The 19,928-nt window shown below is 43.2% G+C and overlaps 1 protein-coding gene across 1 annotated transcript in view; it reads left to right on the forward strand.

The window, feature by feature from the left end:
• dtd1 (D-aminoacyl-tRNA deacylase 1) overlaps positions 1–9,060 on the forward strand; it is a 240,760-nt gene extending 231,700 nt beyond the window's left edge. Inside the window, exon 6 of the mRNA XM_043696517.2 lies at positions 8,849–9,060. The gene's annotated coding sequence lies outside the window, so the exon portion shown is untranslated. The remainder of the gene's footprint in view (positions 1–8,848) is intronic.
• Positions 9,061–19,928: the final 10,868 nt, after the last annotated feature.

Here is a 19,928-nt window from a genome sequence, read left to right on the forward strand (position 1 = left end):
AATGGTGAAGCAGACCCAGGGGCCTAAATGGCCTTTTGGTGGTCTTTTGTCTTAAGTAATAGGTAAACAATTAGCAAGATCCCAAGATGGAGCAGAAAGCCCTAGCAATTTTAATTTGATTTGGTTTATTATTGTCACACGCACCGAGATACAGTGAAAAGTTGTTTTGTGTGCTAACCAGACAAATCAGCACATCAGGGTTAAGAGATCAGAATGCCGAATATAGTGTTACAGCTACAGAGAAGGTGCAGAGAAAGATCAATCCTGGCATATACAAGGTCTGTTCATAAGTCTGATAACCATACTCCGCGAGAGGACTTTGTTCTGAGATTCCAGTGGTTTGATAAAGTGACAAGCAAATGGAAAAATAATCTCTTAAATCTCACTGTCAATGTTAAAAGGAGTCTGTGACTTATTTTATAGAAGCAGATATTGATTGCAGCAAGTCAAGGCAAAAACGCTTCCATCTCAAAGACCAGCGATGTCTGCATCCCATAAATAATTATTTTTAAATCCTGCTGAGCAGCGAGAACTTGAAATTATCTCATTTCAAATCTTTATCTGTCCAGTTTGAATGATAGCAGCATGGGAAATAAATGAGAAAATGTCCTAGTGGGCAGTGCAATTGCATTCGGAAAAACCCGGGGAAGTCCTGTCAGTGCTAGAAAATATTACAGCTGGTCACCGAGTTTAATTAGATTAGATTCCCTACAGTGTGGAAACAGACTCTTCGGCCCAACAGATCCACACCGATCCATACCTCCAAAGTGTAACCCACCAAGACCCATTTTCCTCTGACTAATGCACCTAACACTATGGGCAATTTAGCCTGGCCAATTCATCTGGCCTGCACATCTTTGGACTGTGGGAGGAAACCAGAGCACCCGGAGGAAACTCATGCAGAATCAGGGAGAATGTACAAACCCCACACAGACAGTTGCCCGAGGTTAGAATCGAACCTGGGTTCCTGGTGCTGTGAGGCAGCAGTGCTAACCACTGAGGCACCGTGCTGCCCTGTTTGTCCAGACAATATAGAGGGCAGAGACCACAAAAATGGGGAAACTTTTCTAAGGAAGGGAAATACCACTGGGTGAAGGGGATGGGAAGTGCGTGAGGTAATGTCGACTTGGGCAGTGTATTCCAGATCCGAACCACACGTTGTGTCAAAGGGGTTTCCTTCATCCAGGTCTTTGGTTTCTCTTGCAGATTGTTTTAAATTGGTATTGTCCAGTCCTTGACCCTTTCACCAAAAGGGAAGTCCCCAGTTTACTCACCCAGAACCCGCCTTGTGATTTTAAATACCTCGGACAAATCTGTTGCTCTCTTCCCAAATTGAGGAAATTTTCCCGCTCAAGGAACACAGTTCACAGGGTGCTGGAGTGAGAGCAACGATAACTTGCATGTATAAAGTGCCTGATTGTAGAAAGACGTTGTTGAATCTTCACAGAGGTATTAAAACACCAACAGGTGACAGGCAAAAGCAGGGGTGTTACGAGTCAAAAGAATTTTAAAGGGAGACTTTAAATGAGGAAGTCATAGAGATGTACAGCAAGTAAACCGAACCTTAGGTCCAGTTCGTCTAGATACTCTGAATGAATCTAGTACCATCTAGTACTTCGCCCATATCTTCTAAACACTTCCTATTCATGTACCTGTCCAGATGCCTCTTAAATGTTGTAATTGTACCCGCCTCCACCACTTCCTCTGGCAGTTCATTCCATACACACTCCACCCTCTGCATGAAAACGTTGTCCCTTAGGACCCTTTTAAATCTTTCCCTTCTCACAATAACCCTACACCCTCTATTTATGGACTCCCCTACCCTGGAAAAAATAACTTGGCTAATCCCCCTATCCATTGTGATTTTATAAACTTCCATCAGGTCACCCCTCAGTCTCTGATGCTCCAGGGAAAACAGCCCCAGCCTACTCAGCCTCTCCCCAAAGCTCAAATCCTCCAATCCTGGCAACACCCTTGTAATTTTTTACTGAACACTTTCAAGTTTCACAACATCTTTCCGATAGGAAGGAGACCAGAATTGCACACAATATTCCAAAAGTGTCCTAACCAAGGTCCTGTACAGCTGCAACATGACCTCCCAACTCCTGTACTCAATGCAGTGATCAATAAAAGCAAGCATAGCGAACACCTTCCAAGCAGGAAGATGTCCAAAGAAGTACACAAATAAGATGCAACTACCAAAGGTGGGCAAGGAGGTGTACGCTGGAGTGTCTGTTAGGTAAATCACAGAGATTGTGGGTCTGTCTGCAAAATGATCAAAATACATTCTTTAGATAGAAGACCCGAACAGCTAGCATTTATCTTCCAAATTCTCTTGGGAAATCAGTTTAATTGGATGGGGATGGTAGTACAGAACTTAATGGTTACTAAAAAGAGGCGCAAAGTCAGTGTTTTGTCTTGTGCTCATCAGGGCTATGACATAAGCGAACAAAATTGATAAAGAGAACACCAATTTTTACAGCATGAGAAGAGGATGCTGATTAATTCTACTGTGATTGCAATGGAAATGCAGCAGAAATCGTTAACTGTTAGTCTTAGTTAGGTGATTAAGCTCAGCTCAGGCAATAGATCAGATCAGTAGACTGATTGGTTTGGCCATTGCCATGGGGAATATAGCATTGTCCCCCTAACCCTTTACTATGAAAAAAGGGTGCAATGTGTGGACATATTCCATGAAGAACAGTGCCCTGTATGTGAATAAATATAGTTTCCAGCAATCACAAATATTTTCAAATGCAATCCCCAGCTGATCATCTTCAATTGATTTCTAGTGTAACTAGCACAGTCAGGACTATTTAATAAATGTTATCCAAGCACAGGATTACATTTAGTGTTGGCTATGGAGCCCTGAGATTTGCAAGCTTTTCATAATGTTGAAGTAAATCCATTTACTCTGGACTGGAAGATTTCAGTTATAAAGAGAGGTTAGACAGGCTGGGGCTTTTTTCCCTAGAGCATAGGAGACTGAAGGGAGACCTTATAGAAGTCTATAAAATCCTGAGAGGCACAGATAAGGTAGCTAGCTGATAGCTTTTCCCCATAATAGGGGAGTCTAAAACTAGAGGGCATAGGTTTAAGGTGAGAGGGGAGAGATACAAAAGAGTCCGGAGGGGCAATTTTTTCACACAGAGGATGGTGAGTGTCTGGAATGGTCTGCCAGAGGTAGTGGTGGAAGTGAGTACAATTTCATCATTTAAGAAACATTTAGACAGATACATGAATGGTATAGATATGGAGGGATATGGACCAAATACAGGCAAATGGGACAGTTCTAATTGTGAAAACTGGGCACCATGGACAAGTTGGGCTGAAGGGCCTGTTTCCACGCTGTAGACCTCTATGACTCTACTCCTTCAGAGATGGGGAGACGGAGGACTGAGACCTCCTTGCTGCCTCCTTGACATGGCCATCCTCACTGAGGTGGGATCACCTGAGGAATCCTCAAAAGTCTTATTTCTTGCATTTATTTTAAAACAGCAGATCGAGTCAAAGCTGTCCTTCACGAGGGTTAATTTTCCACATCTGAACCTTTCCGCACCCTGCTGCGATGTTGTCTGGTAAAGCCAGTGTGCATCTGTCCCGTAAATGTCATTTCATTTCTCTGAGTGGAATAAATTAAAATAAACATTTGATCTATCATCTGCCCTGCGTGTGACATAACCTCAGGATTCCTGATGTGAAGTGATTTTTCTTGTTGTCTGACTCATCATTTATGTAACCATTTCTTGGAGAGAAAGATAAAAGAGCTCAAAGTCTACTCATGACCAGCATTTATTTTAAGGTGCGCTATTGATGGTTTTTATTGGATAAAGGTTAAAATCTTTCCTCCAGACTCCATTAACCTGAAGGACTAAATATAAATTTCAATTACAGCTGCTACAGCGAGGAAAAAGCATTAAGCCTGACTTTAAACTTTGTTTCAGTGTGATTTTATGAACAGCAAAGATGAAGGGTTATTTTGGTTACTCTTCAAGTTGGACATTTTGGTGAATTTTGGGAATATTACATTCAGTTCTGGTCTCCCTGCTAAAGGAAAGTTGTTGTGAAACATGAAAGGGCTCAGAAAAGATTTATAAGGATGTTGCCAGGGTTGGAGGTTTTGAGCTATAGGGAGAGGTTGAAGAGGCTGGGGCTGTTTTCCCTGGAACATTGGAGGCTGAGGTTGTAGAGGTTTATAAAATCATGAGGGGCATGGATAGGGTGAATAGTCAAAGTCTTTTCCTAATTGTAGGGGAGTCCAGAACTCAAGGCTATAGGCTTAGGGTGAGAGGTGGAAGATTTAAAAAGGACCTGTGGGGCAATTTTTCACGCAGAGGGTGGTACGTGTACGGAATGAACTGCCAGAGGGAGTGATGGAGGTTGTTACAATTACAACATTTAAAAGACATCTGGTTGGGTACATAAATAAGAAGAGTTTACAGGGATATGGGCCAAATGCTGGCAAATAGAACTAGATTAATTTCAAATATCTGGTCAGCATGGATAAGTTGGACTGAAGGTTCTGTTTCCATACTGTACACCCCTATGATTCTCAGTAGACTTGACACTGTTACCACATCCTTCAGACTGGGTGGGTTGGGGTGTAATCTACTCATTCGGTGATAAACATTCCCTTCATGGTTAAAGTGGAATTATTTCAGATGGCCTGACCCATTTCCACTCTCCTGGGAGTTTGCACAAATTGCCGCCTTCTTGATGATCCCAGTGCAGAGGGCTGAATTATGAAGTGAGAGTTCAGGGAAATACTGGTGAGAGTTTAATTTGGGTCAGCTCTGGTCAGTTACTTTTGAGTTTCGGGGGGGAGGGGGAAGCGGGTGTGAGTGGTGGGGAGGTGGGGTTGAGGAGAATGGGGAGAGTGAGGGGGGGTTGAGGGAGGATTTGGTGGTGTGCAGGTTTCGCTATGTCAAAGGAGCTCATCAGAGTGGGTTTTAAAAAAAAAATCATTCACAGGATGAGGGTGTCGCTGGCTAGGAAAAGCACTGGAAAACCAGATGTAGGAAAACAGGATGAGCCAGTGAATTTTGTTGGAGTGGTAATGGAAAGCACAGTGGAGGCTAGAAAGCTATACCAGAATGTACGAGCTGGTCGGAGGTTGGTTAAGGAGGAAATGCCAGATCTTCTTAAACCATATACCTGTGATGGTAGAGTTTACTCACATAGGCCAGGAGCAGCTGGTAAAGAGGTTACAATGTTAAGAGATACAGGATCCTTTCAATCTGTGATGTTGAAAGATGAGTAGGTATGTACCTCTGAAGGGCTATTACCAGAAAAGGTGCTAGTAACAGGAATTCACGATGAGACAAGAAGCGCTCAATTATGTAGAGTGAGGTTAGAGTGTCCAGTGAGGAGTGGAGAAGTCATAGTAGAGGTACTGGACAAACTCTCAGCTCAAGCAATACAATTTGTCCTTGCTAATGACATAACTGGTTCACAGGTGGGAGTGCTGCCTACTGTGGTTGAAAAGCCAGTGGAAACTCAGGCAACTGAACTATTGCAGGACAGATGTCAGATTTTTTCTGGACTGTGTGGTAATGAGGTCACCAGTTAAAACAAAAGAGATCAGAATATAGAATAACAACCTATCCAAAATCCCAACAGATTATCCCAATTTGGTGATGCTGTTCCAAATTCCTACAATAATCCCCATAAACACCCCTGGGCAAAAAATGATAAAATCAAACACAAGGTCTTGTGGGACGGAGAGAGGGAGAGAGAGAGAGATGGTAGAGAGATTCAGCATGGAACACCTTATTCCATGTAACTGTTTCTTTGACCAGCAGCCTCATAAAGCTGACTGACTGCTTTCTCTGAACAGCCAGACTGCTCACACCAAACCAAACCAGAGAAAAGCTGAACTGGGAAAGCTGGCCACTCCCCTTTCATTGAACAAGTGTTTAAACCTTGCAATATCTGTTAGCTATTATAAAACTGGCCTTAAAACCCACCCAAGCCAGACCTCCCGGAGTCTCTGCATTTACGACCCCTCCAAAAAACGCCAAAGGCATCATAACCTTATTAATGGAGCAGCATCATCAGAGGGTGGGGAGAAGGCTCATAGAAATGCTTTCATGCTTGAGACACTCTGGCTGTGTAAAAATATCGTTGAAGTTGGGCCTGGGCTCTCTGGAGAAGAGATGGTTGTGAGATTTGATTAAGGTATTCAAAAACTTGAAGAGATTGTACAGAGTAGAACTGCTCCCGTTGGTGGAAGGGTTGTGAGCCAGAGGGCAAAGATTTAAAGTATTCGGCAAAGAAAAGCAATGGTGACATGAAGAAAATCTTTTTTTATACAGTGTGTGGTTAGGATCTGGAATACTGTGCCTGGTGGGGGGGCAGTGTCTATTCACAGGGAATTGGATTGTTTGCAGAGCGAGGAGGAATTGACCGTGGAGTTGCATGAGGTAAATTATTCCTTCAGAGGCCCGGCACAGATATGATGGGCTGAATATCTTCTTCCCTTGCTGTAGCCATTTAACATATTTAAAAAGAAGTCAGATAAACACACAGAGATGGGATGGGAGTGGACAGAGGCTCATTACCTCTCCTTAATCTTATTCCTCAGAAAAGCAATGAAGTAACTGGTTCCAATTGACCCCTCACCTCCTTGAATTGGAATACAACAGCCTGGGAAGCAATGAAGTGAAATAGAAACACATGTAAACTGTAGAGCCCCTCCAACCTGCACCTCCATATTGTAAGATTCCAGCAGATCTTTTACCTCAACCCCACTTTCCCCCCATCTCCTTTTTTTTAGATTAGATTCCCCTACAGCGTGGAAACAGGCCATAAGTCCACATTGATCCTCCGAAGAGTAACTCACCCAGACCCATTCCCGTCTGACTAATGCACCTAACACTGTGGGCAACTTAGCATGGCCAATTCACCTGACCTGCACATCTTTGGACTGTGGGAGGAAACCAGACCGCCCAGAGGAACCCCACGCAGATGTGGGGAGAACGTGGAAATTCCACACAGACATTCGCCCAAGGCGGGAGTCAACCCCAGGGTCCCTGGTGCTGTGAGGCTGCAGTACTAACTACTGAGCCACCGTGCCGCCCCATTTCCTTTGGATTTCCTTATGATCTTAGCCTTGAAAAAACGTAAGGAGTGAACATCCATAGATCTCTGTAGTGAGGTAATTAGCCATAGTCCAAAAAGTCATCTCTGGCCCTTAGAGAGAGACAATGGGCTCTAGGAAGCTTGAGAGAAATCATTCCAATGGGAAGGGAAGGAATCAAGGTCTCCATGAACTGCTACCACCAACATTAGGGACTGAGATGGCAGTCTTGGCTTTACTCTGCATTGCATTCTGGTGTTGAGCTAAGTGAGCTTGCTGACATCCCCACATACCCTGTGGTAGAAACAAATTATTAACACAGCACCAGTTGCTTTCTCTCTCATTCCCGCCATACCCCTCCCCACCCACCCCAAACGCATACACAAAGCAGAAGGTGACGGCATAGTGGTATTATCACTGAGCTGTTAATCTGGAGTCTCAGGTAATGTTCTGGGGGACCTGGGTTCCAGTCCTGCCTCAGCAAATGGTGGGGATTGAATCCAATAAAAATCAGGGATTAAGGATCTTAATGATGACTATGAATACCCATGTGGTTCACTAATGACCTTTAGGGAAGGAAGCTGCTGGCCTACTTGTGACTCCAGACCCACAGCAATGTGGTTCTCTCTTAACTGACCTCTAGGCAATTGGGGATGGGCAATAAATGCTGGCCCAGTCAGTGATGTGGTCATCCTGTGAATGAATTTTAAGAGGTACACAGTTATACGCAAGCATCATTTGATAATGTATTATTTATTTAAATCGTGATTTGGTTAAATCATCAGTGTTATGCCTTGTGACTTCATGGCAAATTAGAAAACATGATGCAGTTGCTGAAATTCCAAAAGAGAAAATGTTTCAAGGAGCTTTGTGCTGCATGCTGGAGATGATGCAGTTGGCATTTTGCAGAAATAGAGTGAAAGGTTATGTTGCAGGGCTGTGCCCATTTTGAATCCTGTTACATTTGAGTAAGCCCCCAAATGGAGCAGATACTGGGATATTCAGCAAAATCTCCTAGATGTCGAAGCAGCATTAAGAGGTGGAGAAGTTGATGTTTGGAGAAGGGCCACACCCGAAATGTCGACTTCTCCACCTTCTGATGTTGCCTGGCGTGCTGTGTTCATCCAGCCTCCTCCTGTCTACTTTGGATCCCAGCATCTGCAGTGTGTTTGTCTCTAGTTTTGGGAAAGCAGGGACATGTTTTAAATATGCGACAACTTAACATGAGTTGGGAAAATCCTGTTTGCCCATTTGTTTTTGAGCAGAATTACAGAAAGAACGACCCAATGAAATGGGATGATATGGTGGCTCAATGGTTAACACTGCTGCCTCACAGCACTAGGGACCCAGGTTAGATTCCAGCCTCGAGCTACTGTCTGTGTGGTGTTTGCACATTCTCCCTGTGTCTGCGTGGATTTTCTCCAGGGGCTCTGGTTTCCTCCCATAGTCCAAAGATGTGTGGGTTGGGTGGATTGGCCATGGGAAACGTGGGTTTACAGGGATGGGATAGGTTTTGGTCGGGATGCTCTTCAGGGGGTTGCTGTGGACTTGATGGGCCGAATGGCCTGCTTCCACACTGCAGGGATTCTATGAAAGCTGTAATTTCTGATCTGAACTTGTTGATCCTTTTGTAAATGTTTATAATGCACATCTAAACTAAGGTGAATAAGCCACTGCTCACTTTGTGTAGACTCACATCATACTGCATTCTTTTAAACACAGGGTACGGGACCAATCACTGATTCCTTTCTTTGTTTTGTTTTCCTAAAGTAAGCTGCAGGTTTTTAGAGACTTTCTTTTGGGAACGCGGCACTGGATTATGGATCCCCCTTGAGTTCATGGAATATGCAGACTGCATTGATCTTCACTTATTATATCAGACGTCAATAATCCAAGAGAGGAAGAAGGATATTGGAACCAAAGTGTGACTGACGTCTTGAATTCTGAAATGTAGCTAACGAATAAAGTTGTTGAGAAATGAGGCCCCCCGTGCATCTTTAACTCCAATCGCCTTTGTGATTTTTTTTCAAAATGCCTTTCGTCATATTTTCAGGTGTTCATGTTCCGCAAAGCTTTGGATGTGGTGGTCCCTGTGATATTCCCAAGTATGGCACAACATTCAGTTCTACGCGGTTATCATTCAGAACCTGTACGGCTAACCATAGGGCACTGCGAAGGGCAGCCATCAGGAAACAAAACAATAACTTATGTCATATCCCTCTGAATTTTCACATTGGTTATAAAAAAGTTGTACAGTGTTAATCCACCGAGAGAAAAAAAAACCCCGTGGGAACGATTGGAAACTGTAGATTTGATAATCAGCCAATTACCAAATAGAAACTCTTTATCAAATGCCAAGGACTGGTAATCCAACTGGTTCATGGAATGTCATAACAAATAGATTTAGTTGTATGCTGCAGTGTTATAGAACATAGAAAACTACAGCACAGAACAGGCCCTTCAGTCCACGATTATCTATTCAAATCCCGGGTTTTTCCCTGCATGAGAAAGTAAAAGAGAAAATGTCACTGAAAGAAATTCCCGCTCCCTTTCTATGTAGTTTCATAACTCTCTCTTGTCAACTTTTGAGAAGATTTGTAGCTCAGGTTGATGATAAGTATGTAAGTTAGCTCACTGAGCTGGAAGGTTTGGTTTCAGATGTTTCATCACCATATCAAGTAACATCATCAGTGAGTCTCCGGTGAAATGCTGGTGGTATGTCCTGCCTCTCTATTTATAGGTCTTAGTTACTTAAGGTGGATAATGTCATTTCTGGTTCAACTTTTCTTAAAAGGAAGATAGATAGGATCCAAATTTATGTGTTTATTGATGGAGCTCTGGTTAGAATGCCAGGTCTCTAAGAATTCTCGTGCGTGTCTTTGTTTCGCCTGTCCTAGGATGTGTGTGTTGTCCCAGTCAAAGTGGTAGCCTTCTTTCTCTGTATGTATGAACACTATTTTGACTGGGACAACGCACACATCGTTGGACAGGCAAAGCAAAGACACACACGAGAATTCTTCGAGGCATGGCATTCTAACCAGAACTCCATCAATAAACACATCGACTTATTTCCCATCTGCCTTCTCTTGAAAAAATGAACCAAAAATAACATCACCCACCTTGAGCAACCAAGACCTATAAATAGGGAGGCGGGACATACCACCAGCGCTTCACCAGAGACTCCCTCTGATGATGTTACCCAGTCATGGTGACGAAACATCTGAAAACAAACTTTCCAGCTCAGCAAGCTAACTTACATACTTATTGTCTATTATGCTAAGGATTTTCTTGTTAAGATTTGATCATTTTAGAGGGCCAACAGCTGAGAGGTTGATAAAACCCGATTGATCACTTCAACATTACCCAACAGCTCCTTGTCACTTACCCGTCCCCATCAATCCTCCCACATTTGATGTCCTCTGGTTCCAGTGTAACATGGTTGCTTAGAATTATAGGAAGGCAGGCTCAATTGAAAACGTATAAAGTACTAAATAAACAGGAAACACAAAAGGGACAATCAGTTTCAGAGATTACTGACAAGAAAAAGTGAAACCGCAGAAGTGAAACAAGAATAATATGATCTTGTTCTCGTAATATCAATGTGATGTCTTCCATTTTATTTTGAAAAAAATACTTATTGTTAAAGGGAGACTTTTCCCTTGAAAGCCCCTTTTACTTGGAAACAAAACAAAAAAATTATGTGGCGTCCTTCTGAATTTTCACATTTGTTATAAGTAACTGTACTGTGTTAAACCACCAGATAGACTGAATAAAGAGCCTTCTGAGAAAAACAAAGAGTTCAAAGGATCGGAAAGTGCAGACTGTCATTGCGCAGCTCTGAGGAGTTACAGAGTATTGTCATTACACTGAAAGGAGGGGGGTGTGGGATATTCTCACTTCATTGAAGGGGGTTGTGGGACATTAGCATTATATTGTGGGGGGGGGAATGGGATATTGTCATTATATTGCGGGGGGAGTGTGGGACAGTGTCATTATACTGAGGGGTCTGTGGGATATTGTCATTACACTGAGGGGGAATGTGGGATATTGTCATTACGCTGAGGGGGACGTGGGATATTGTCATTACATTGAGGGGGGAGGTGGATATTGTCATTACACTGAGGGGGGGGGGTTGGATATTGTCATTACACTGAGGGGAATGTGAATTATTGTCATTACACTGAGGGGGACGTGGGATATTGTCATTACATTGAGGAGGGTGTGCAGGATATTGTCATTACACTAAGTGGGGTGTGGGATATTGTCATTACACTGAGAGGGGTGCAGTATATTGTCATTACATTGAGGAGGGTGTGGGATATTGTCATTACACTGAGGGGTGAGTGTGATATTGTCATTACACTGAGGGTGATGTGGGAAATTGTCAATACACTGAGGGGTGTGTGTGATATTGTCATTACACTGAGGGGGGTGCAGTATATTGTCATTACACTGAGGGGGGTGCAGTATATTGTCATTACATTGAGGGGTGTGTGTGAGATATTGTCATTACACTGAGGGGGGTGCAGTATATTGTCATTACATTGAGGAGGATGTGGGATATTGTCATTACACTGAGTGGGGTGTGGGATATTGTCATTACACTGAGGGGGTTGTGTGGGATATTGTCATTACACTGAAAGGGGTGCAGTATATTGTCATTACATTGAGGAAGGTGTGGGATATTGTCATTACACTGAGGGGTGTGTGTGATATTGTCATTACACTGAGAGGGGGTGTAATATTGTCGTTACACTGAGAGGGGTGTGTGGGATATTGTCATTACACTGAGGGGGGTGCAGTATATTGTCATTACATTGAGGGGTGTGTGTGAGATATTGTCATTACACTGAGGGGAGTGCAGTATATTGTCATTACATTGAGGAGGGTGTGGGATATTGTCATTACACTGAGTGGGGTGTAGGATATTGTCATTACACTGAGGGGGTTGTGTGGGATATTGTCATTACACTGAAAGGGGTGCAGTATATTGTAATTACATTGAGGAGGGTGTGGGATATTGTCATTACACTGAGGGTGTGTGTGTGATGTTGTCATTACACTGAGGGGTGAGTGTGATATTGTCATTACACTGAGAGCGGTGTGTGGGATATTGTCATTACACTGAGGGGGATGTGTGGGATATTGTCATTACACTGAGAGGGGTGCAGTATATTGTAACTACATTGAGGAGGGTGTGGGATATTGTCATTACACTGAGGGGTGTGTGTGATATTGTCATTACACTGAGGGGTGAGTGTGATATTGTCATTACACTGAGGGGTGTGTGTGATATTGTCATTACACTGAGAGGGGTGTGTGGGATATTGTCATTACACTGAGGGTGATGTGTGAAATTGTCATTACACTGAGAGGGGTGTGTGGGATATTGTCATTACACCGAGGGTGATGTGGGAAATTGTCATTACACTGAGGGGGGTGTGTGATATTGTCATTACACTGAGGGTGATGTGGGAAATTGTCAATACACTGAGTGGGGGTGTGGAATATTGTCATTACACTGAGTGAGGTGTGGATATTGTCATTACACTGAGGAGTGTGTGTGAAATATTGTCATTACACTGAGGGGGGTGCAGTATATTGTCATTACATTGAGGAGGATGTGGGATATTGTCATTACACTGAGGGGAGTGTGTGATATTGTCATTACACTGAGAGGGGTGTGTGTGATATTGTCATTACACTAAGGAGGGTGTGGGATATTGTCATTACACTGAGGGGGGGGTGTAATATTGTCATTACACTGAGAGGGGTGTGTGGGATATTGTCATTACACTGAGGGGGGTGCAGTATATTGTCATTACATTGAGGGGTGTGTGTGAGATATTGTCATTACACTGAGAGGGGTGCAGTATATTGTCATTTCATTGAAGAGGATGTGGGATATTGTCATTCCACTGAGGGGTGTGTGTGATATTGTCATTACACTGAGGGTGATGTGGGAAATTGTCATTACACTGAGTGGGGTGTGGGATATTGTCATTACACTGAGGAGGGTGCAGTATATTGTCATTACATTGAGGAGGATGTGTGATATTGTCATTACACTGAGGGGTGTGTGTGATATTGTCATTACACTGAGAGGGGTGTGTGTGATATTGTCATTACATTGAGGAGGATGTGAGATATTGTCATTAAACTGAGGGGGGTTATGGGATATTGTCATTACACTGAGTAGGGCTGTGTGGGATATTGTCATTACACTGAGGGGGGTGTGGGAAATTGTCATTACACTGAGTGGGGCTGTGTGGGATATTGTCATTACACTGAGTGGGGCTGTGTGGGAAATTGTCATTACACTGAGTGGGGAAGTGGGATATTATCATTACACTGAGTGGGGGTGTGTGGGAAGTTGTCATTACACTGAGTGGGGTGTGGGTTATTGTCATTACACTGAGTGGGGCTGTGGGATATTGTCATTACATTGAGGGGAGTGTGGAGTATTGTCATTACACTGAGGGTGGAGTGGGATATTGTCATTACACTGAGTGGGGCTGTTTGGGAAATTGTCATTACACTGAGTGGGGAAGTGGGATATTATCATTACACTGAGGGGAGTGTGGATTATTGTCATTAAACTGAGTGGGGTGTGGGATATTGTCATTACACTGAGTGGGGCTATGTGGGATATTGCTGAAAATGTGTTGCTGGAAAAGCGCAGCAGGTCAAGCAGTATCCAAGGAACAGGAGAATTGACGTTTCGGGTATAAGCCCTTCTTCAGGAAGGGCTTCGGGCTTATGCCCGAAATGTCGATTCTCCTGCTCCTTGGATGCTGCCTGACCTGCTGCGCTTTTCCAGCAACACATTTTCAGCTCTTAGCTCCAGCATCTGCAGTCCTCACTTTCTCCTATGTGGGATATTGTCATTACACTGAGGAGGATGTGTGGGATATTGTCATTACACTGAGGGGGGTATAGTATATTGTCATTAAACTGAGTGGGGTGTGGGATATTGTCATTACACTGAGTGGGGGTGTGGGATATTGTCATTACACTGAGTGGGGCTGTGTGGGATATTGTCATTACACTGAGGGGGGGTGTGGGATATTGTCATTACACTGAGGGGGGTATAGTATATTGTCATTACACTGAGTGGGGTGTGGGATATTGTCATTACACTGAGTGGGGGTGTGGGATATTGTCATTACACTGAGGGGGGTGTGCGTTATTGTCAATACACTGGGGGAAGGTGTGGGTCATTGTCAATAGACTGGGCGCTGTGTGGGTTTTTTTATTTGTTCAAAAGTTGTATGGGCATAGTCCTTTCACCTAGGGGTGTTGCAAAATCTACATTCTTCATTTTACTTTATCTTTGATTGTGGACTGAATTGGTTAAAGGAATGTCTGACAACAAACGGCCAAGGAAGGGGTTGCTGTACTTTTAAAACACAAATTACTGGAACTCATTATGTGTGGTGTTTACACTGTTTTGTTCAAGCAGTGGTGGGGGGGGGGGGGGGGGTGGTGTGATGTTTGCGGACTACTACCCTGCTCTGGGGTTCTGTGCACAAAGTTAGATTTTGTCAGCAACAGGTTGCTGATTGGTTTGTAAAGTTGTGACCAGTTGTGAATGCCAAAAGCCTGATGCCAGTAATCTGATTGCCTCCTGAGTACCTGAAGCTTGTGGGTGTAAAACAATACTGCCAGAAGTCTTTGGACTTCTAAGAGGGCAGGTGGTGTATCTCTCCAGTACAATGATTTAAGCTTGAAGAAAGCCAATTTATTTTCTCCCACTGGTTGCTGGAAGGTGTTGCTTTTAACTATTAAGTCAGAGAATTTATTAGTTTTGGACTAGTTGTTTTGTGCCTCCTTTGAAGAAGTGAAAAAAAAAACCTGAGGGTTAAAAAAAAGTCAGAGAAATGAAGGACTTGCACATCCAAAGGAGTACCTGATTAATCTGGAGAACGATGCCGTTGAACAGTATTCCCAGTTTTTTATTCCTTACCTACAATACATTTTTATGTCTGTATATGTGGGTAGGAGGGATTTAGAATGGGGCAAGAGATTTAACAATTGGAGTTATATCTTGGACAATCATAGTAGTTTATCTGCAGATTGAATATTTCATTTTTAGTAAATAGTATTTCTTGTTAAGTACAGAAACCTAGACTGTGTTATCTGTCAACCTGTGCCAATCAGAGAAGTAAATTAGTGACTTTGCGCGTATCAATTGTAGTTTTTTACATTTGTAGGGCTTAATTTCCCATGTTTTTAAATCAGAGTGGTACTGGAAAAGCACAGCAGGTCAGGCAGCATCCGAGGAGCAGAAAAATCGACGTTTCAGGCAAAAGCCCTTCATCAGGAATACCGATGAAGGGCTTTTGCCCGAAACGTTGATTTTCCTGCTCCTCGGATGCTGCCTGACCAGCTGTGCTTTTCCAGCACCACTCTGATCTAAACTCTGGTTTCCAGCACCTGCAGTCCTCACTTTTTTGCCTACTTAATTTCCCATGTGCTGTCCTAGTGAGGTGTGACAGTATGAGAAATTTTCTTTACAGGGAGAAACTATGTGGTATTATTGTTACATTGAGGGGTTACGGAATAACATCATATCAGTGAGAAAGTATGGGATATAGTCATTACAATGAGGGAGTGTGGGATACTGTAAACAATTTTATCCTATGATCGCAAATGTTCTTGCACTTAAATGGGAATTAAATGAGTAGAAGTTTTGACCGTGTTATTGGTCATCTGCAGCCGACATCTGAGTTTAACTCTTGTTTCAGAAGGGAATGGCTTGTTATTTTAATGCTATCATTGAGGCTGTAAGATTTGGATTTCACCTCCAGTAGCTGCAGTGCTGACGGGTGGGTCAGCATTGGGTAGAAGGCAATGTTAGTTGACCAGAGGGAAGTGTGTACTCCTTTCTCCCCTTTCAGACCTTGCAACCCTCTTCTCAATCCAAAACACCATTGAGGGTATGCCAATGTTCCACTCTCTATATGGATCCCACCTCCCAAATCCAAGCCCTGTTCCCAGTGCATTGGCAAGCATAGCTACCCATAAGCAGGCCTTTTGACAGTGGTCATTAAAAATATTCTTAAAACCTACTTGAATATGGTAAAATCAGTTGTGTAAGGGAACTAGGAAATGATTGCTTAAATCTAATGTATGTTAAAATATAGTTCTCTGCTATATTGTTAATGTGGATAGATATTGTCTGTAAAATCTACTGAAGAAATCTCATCCGGAGAACATTCTGGACAAACCATGAAATCAACTTGAGATATTTTTGGACCAAGTGGAAATGTTCCACATGGAGCTTGAACTGATTTGGAAACATATTTATCCCTTATCCCAGCTGTCTGTTTTGTTCCGACATAAGCTGAAGCCTGTAACAAACCATAGCAGTATTCAGTATTCTTCTGATACTGAACGCCTGACTGTATATGGCCTATTTTATAGGAGGGTGAATTAAACTGCAAACCATATCTTCTTTCAACCTTATTCCTTTTTACATGCACCTCCCTATGTGAAACAATCGCTATTATTTCCCAAGTAAACTTTGTTGTAGCACTAGATCAAATGCCTCCTTGAAATCCAAGTACAGTACATTCGCCATTTCCTCTTTATCTACAGCTCACCTTACTTCTTCAGAGTATAGGAAGTTCCTGACTTCCAACTGTCCAACTTTTTAATGCATGTACTTCTGATGGGATCTCATGCAAGCATGTCTGCAAACTGTAGGGCCTCAGACTCAATCTGGACCAGCCTGACCTTGTGGATGTATTCCTCTATTGGCTGTAAGGATGATATTGGGAATGGTTTCGGCCGTAGAGGCAAAGAGTCATAGAGATGTGCAGCATGGAAACAGACCCTTCGGTCCAACCCGTCCATGCCGACCAGATATTCCAACCCAATCTAGTCCCACCTGCCAGCACCCGGCCCATATCCCTCTAAACCCTTCTTATTCATGTACCTATCCAGATGCCTTTTAAATATTATAATTGTACCAGCCTCCACCACTTACTCTGGCAGCTCATTCCACACATGTACCACCCTCTGCGTAAAAATGTTGTCCCTTAGGTCTCTTTTATATCTTTCCCCTCTCACCCTAAGCCTATGCCCTCTAGTTCTGGACTCCCAGAGCCTAGGGAAAAGACTTTGCCTATTTACCCTATCCATGCCTCTCATAATTTTGTAAACCTCTATAAAGTCACCCCTCAGCATCCGACGCTCCAGGGAAAACAGCCCAGCCTGTTCAGCTTCTCCCTATAGCTCAAGTCCTCCAACCCTGGTAACATCCTTGTAAATCTTTTCTGAACCCTTTCAAGTCTAGCAACATCTTTCCGATAGGAAGGAGACCAGAATTGCATGCAATATTCCAACAGTGGCCTAACCAATGTCCTGTACAGCTGCAACATGACCTTCCAACTCCTGTACTCAATACTCTGACCAATAAAGGAAAGCATACCAAACTCCTTCTTCACTATCCTATCTACCTGTGAGTCTACTTTCAAGGAGCTATAAACCTGCACTCCAAGGTCTCATTGTTCAGCAACACTCCCTAGGACCTTACCATTAAATCAACTGAGTTCCTTCTGGGCATAAAGCCATAATGAATGATCGTAAATTGGTCTTCTGACTGAGCAACCAGTCAAGGAAAGGCCAGGCAAGTGGACGTGAGAATGTTGGATCAGCCATGATGCTATTGAATGGGGGATCAGGCTCAAGGGGATGAACAGCCTATGCCTCTTCCTATTCCTTATGGTTTATTTCCAAGGCAGCCATTGTGATCAACTGGTCCTTCATGTGTCTAGTTTAACCCCACGCTCTCCATCATCCGCTATTCCCCCCTGTTAACCCTGGGGCCTCTCATTCTGCAACTGCTTCAAGATTGGGAGGTACTCTGGCTTTAACTCTTTGACATGAGTGTGGACACCATCTGAAGCAGGTTTCCCAGGAATATGGTAATGCCAGCAAATTCAAGAGGTTGGGTAGCGTCTTGGCAAATTGCCCGTAGTGTTCAGGGGTGTGCAGGTTAGGTGCATTAATCAGGAGTAAGTGTAGGGTAGGGGAATGGGTCTGGGTGGGTTAGTATTCAGAGAGTCGGTGTGGACTTGTTCGGCCAAATGGCCTGATTCCACACACTGTAGAGATTCTCTGAAAGTAAGCCATTGAGAAACAGGAAGTTTTTTGTGAGTTGTGGGACTAATCAGATAGATTCTCAACAGTCGTTTTTAGTTCCCTATGTTCTTATATTCCCTAAAGCCTAATGCAGTTTGTCACTCTTCCAACTGTTTTCACCAATTGGTTCGGCTACTTTATATGATGTGAGAACTGTATGAAGTCACCAGATCCTATGTCAGAAGACTGCTGCTGCTCTGCGGCTGGAAAATTAATTCAAAGACAGAAACTCACAGTGCAACACACCACAAATATGGGATTAAATGGGAGCAAATATAAGACACAAATACCAGAATAGAAAAATTTGCATTGCTGATTCCACATTCTGTACTCACCCACTTAAGCAGTAGGTTTTCCAACCTCTGTGCCTCATGAGTAGAAAATGCCCTTCAAAATGAAAAGATTAAGTTGATGCAAGTAGCTTGTAAAAGTATGAACATTAGAGAAGTAAAGCATAATTCAGATTAGAGGCCTGTGACCAGCGACGTTCCTCAGGATCGGTACTAGGTCCACTTCCATATGACTTTTACATAAACGATTTGGATGAGATTTTAGGGGGCATGGTTAGTAAGTTTGTGGTTGACATCAGAATTGGTGGTATAGTGGAGGGTGAGGAAGTTTATTTAAGATTACAAAGAGATCTTGATCATTTTGGTCAGCGGGCTGAGGAGAGGCAGATGGAGCTCAATTTGGATAAATGTGAGGTATTGCATTTTGGTAAAACAAACAAAGGCAGGACTTATACATTTAGTGGGTAGTGTTATCAAATAGATATCTTAGGGGTTCAGGTAGATAATTCTTTGAAGTTTGTGTCACATGTAGACAAGGTGGTTAAGACGATGTTTCGCATGCTTGCCTTCATTGCTCAGAACTGAGTAAATGAGTTGGGCATCATGTTGAGGTTGCGCAGGATGTTGTTGAGGCCTGAGGCCTGTTCTGGAGTACTGTATCCAGTTCTGGTCACCATAGGAAGGATATTATTAAATTGGAGGTGGTTCAGAAAAGATTTACCAGCCTAAGACCATAAGACATAGGAGTGGAAGTAAGGCCATTCGGCCCATTGAGTCAACTCTGCCATTCAATCATGGCTGCCATTCAATCATGGCTGATGGGCATTTCAATGCCACTTATCTGCACTCTCCCCGTATCCCTTAATTCCTCGTGAGATCAAGAATTTATCAATCTCTGCCTTGAAGATATTTAACGTTCCAGCCTCCACTGTGCTCCATGGTAATGAATTCCACACCCTTTCTGGCTGAAGAAATGTCTCCTTGTTTCCGTTCTAAATTGACCCTGTCTAATTCTAAGGCTGTGCCCACGAGTCCTAGTCTCCCTGCCTGAGGAAACAAATTCCCAGCGTCCTTTCTTAGCCATGCATTATCTTGTAAGTTTCTATTAGATCACCCCTCAACCTTCTAATCAATCCCAGGATCCTCAGCCTTTCATCGTATGTTAGGCCTACCATTCCAGGGATCATCCGTGCGAATCTCCACTGGACATGCTCCAGTGCCAGTATGTCCTTCCTGAGGGGTGGAGCCCAAAATTGGACACAGTATTTTAAATGAGGCCTAACTAGAGCTTTATAAAGTCTCAGTAACACATCGCTGCTTTTATATTCCAACTCTCTTGAGATAAATGATGACATTACATTTGCTTTTTAACCACGGTCTCTACATGCAAGTCAATCTTTAGAGAATCCTGG

Source organism: Chiloscyllium plagiosum, unplaced genomic scaffold (assembly GCF_037043375.1).
Source record: "Chiloscyllium plagiosum isolate Xiang-an unplaced genomic scaffold, Cpla_swu_hap1 HiC_scaffold_10, whole genome shotgun sequence".
Lineage (NCBI taxonomy): Eukaryota > Metazoa > Chordata > Chondrichthyes > Orectolobiformes > Hemiscylliidae > Chiloscyllium > Chiloscyllium plagiosum.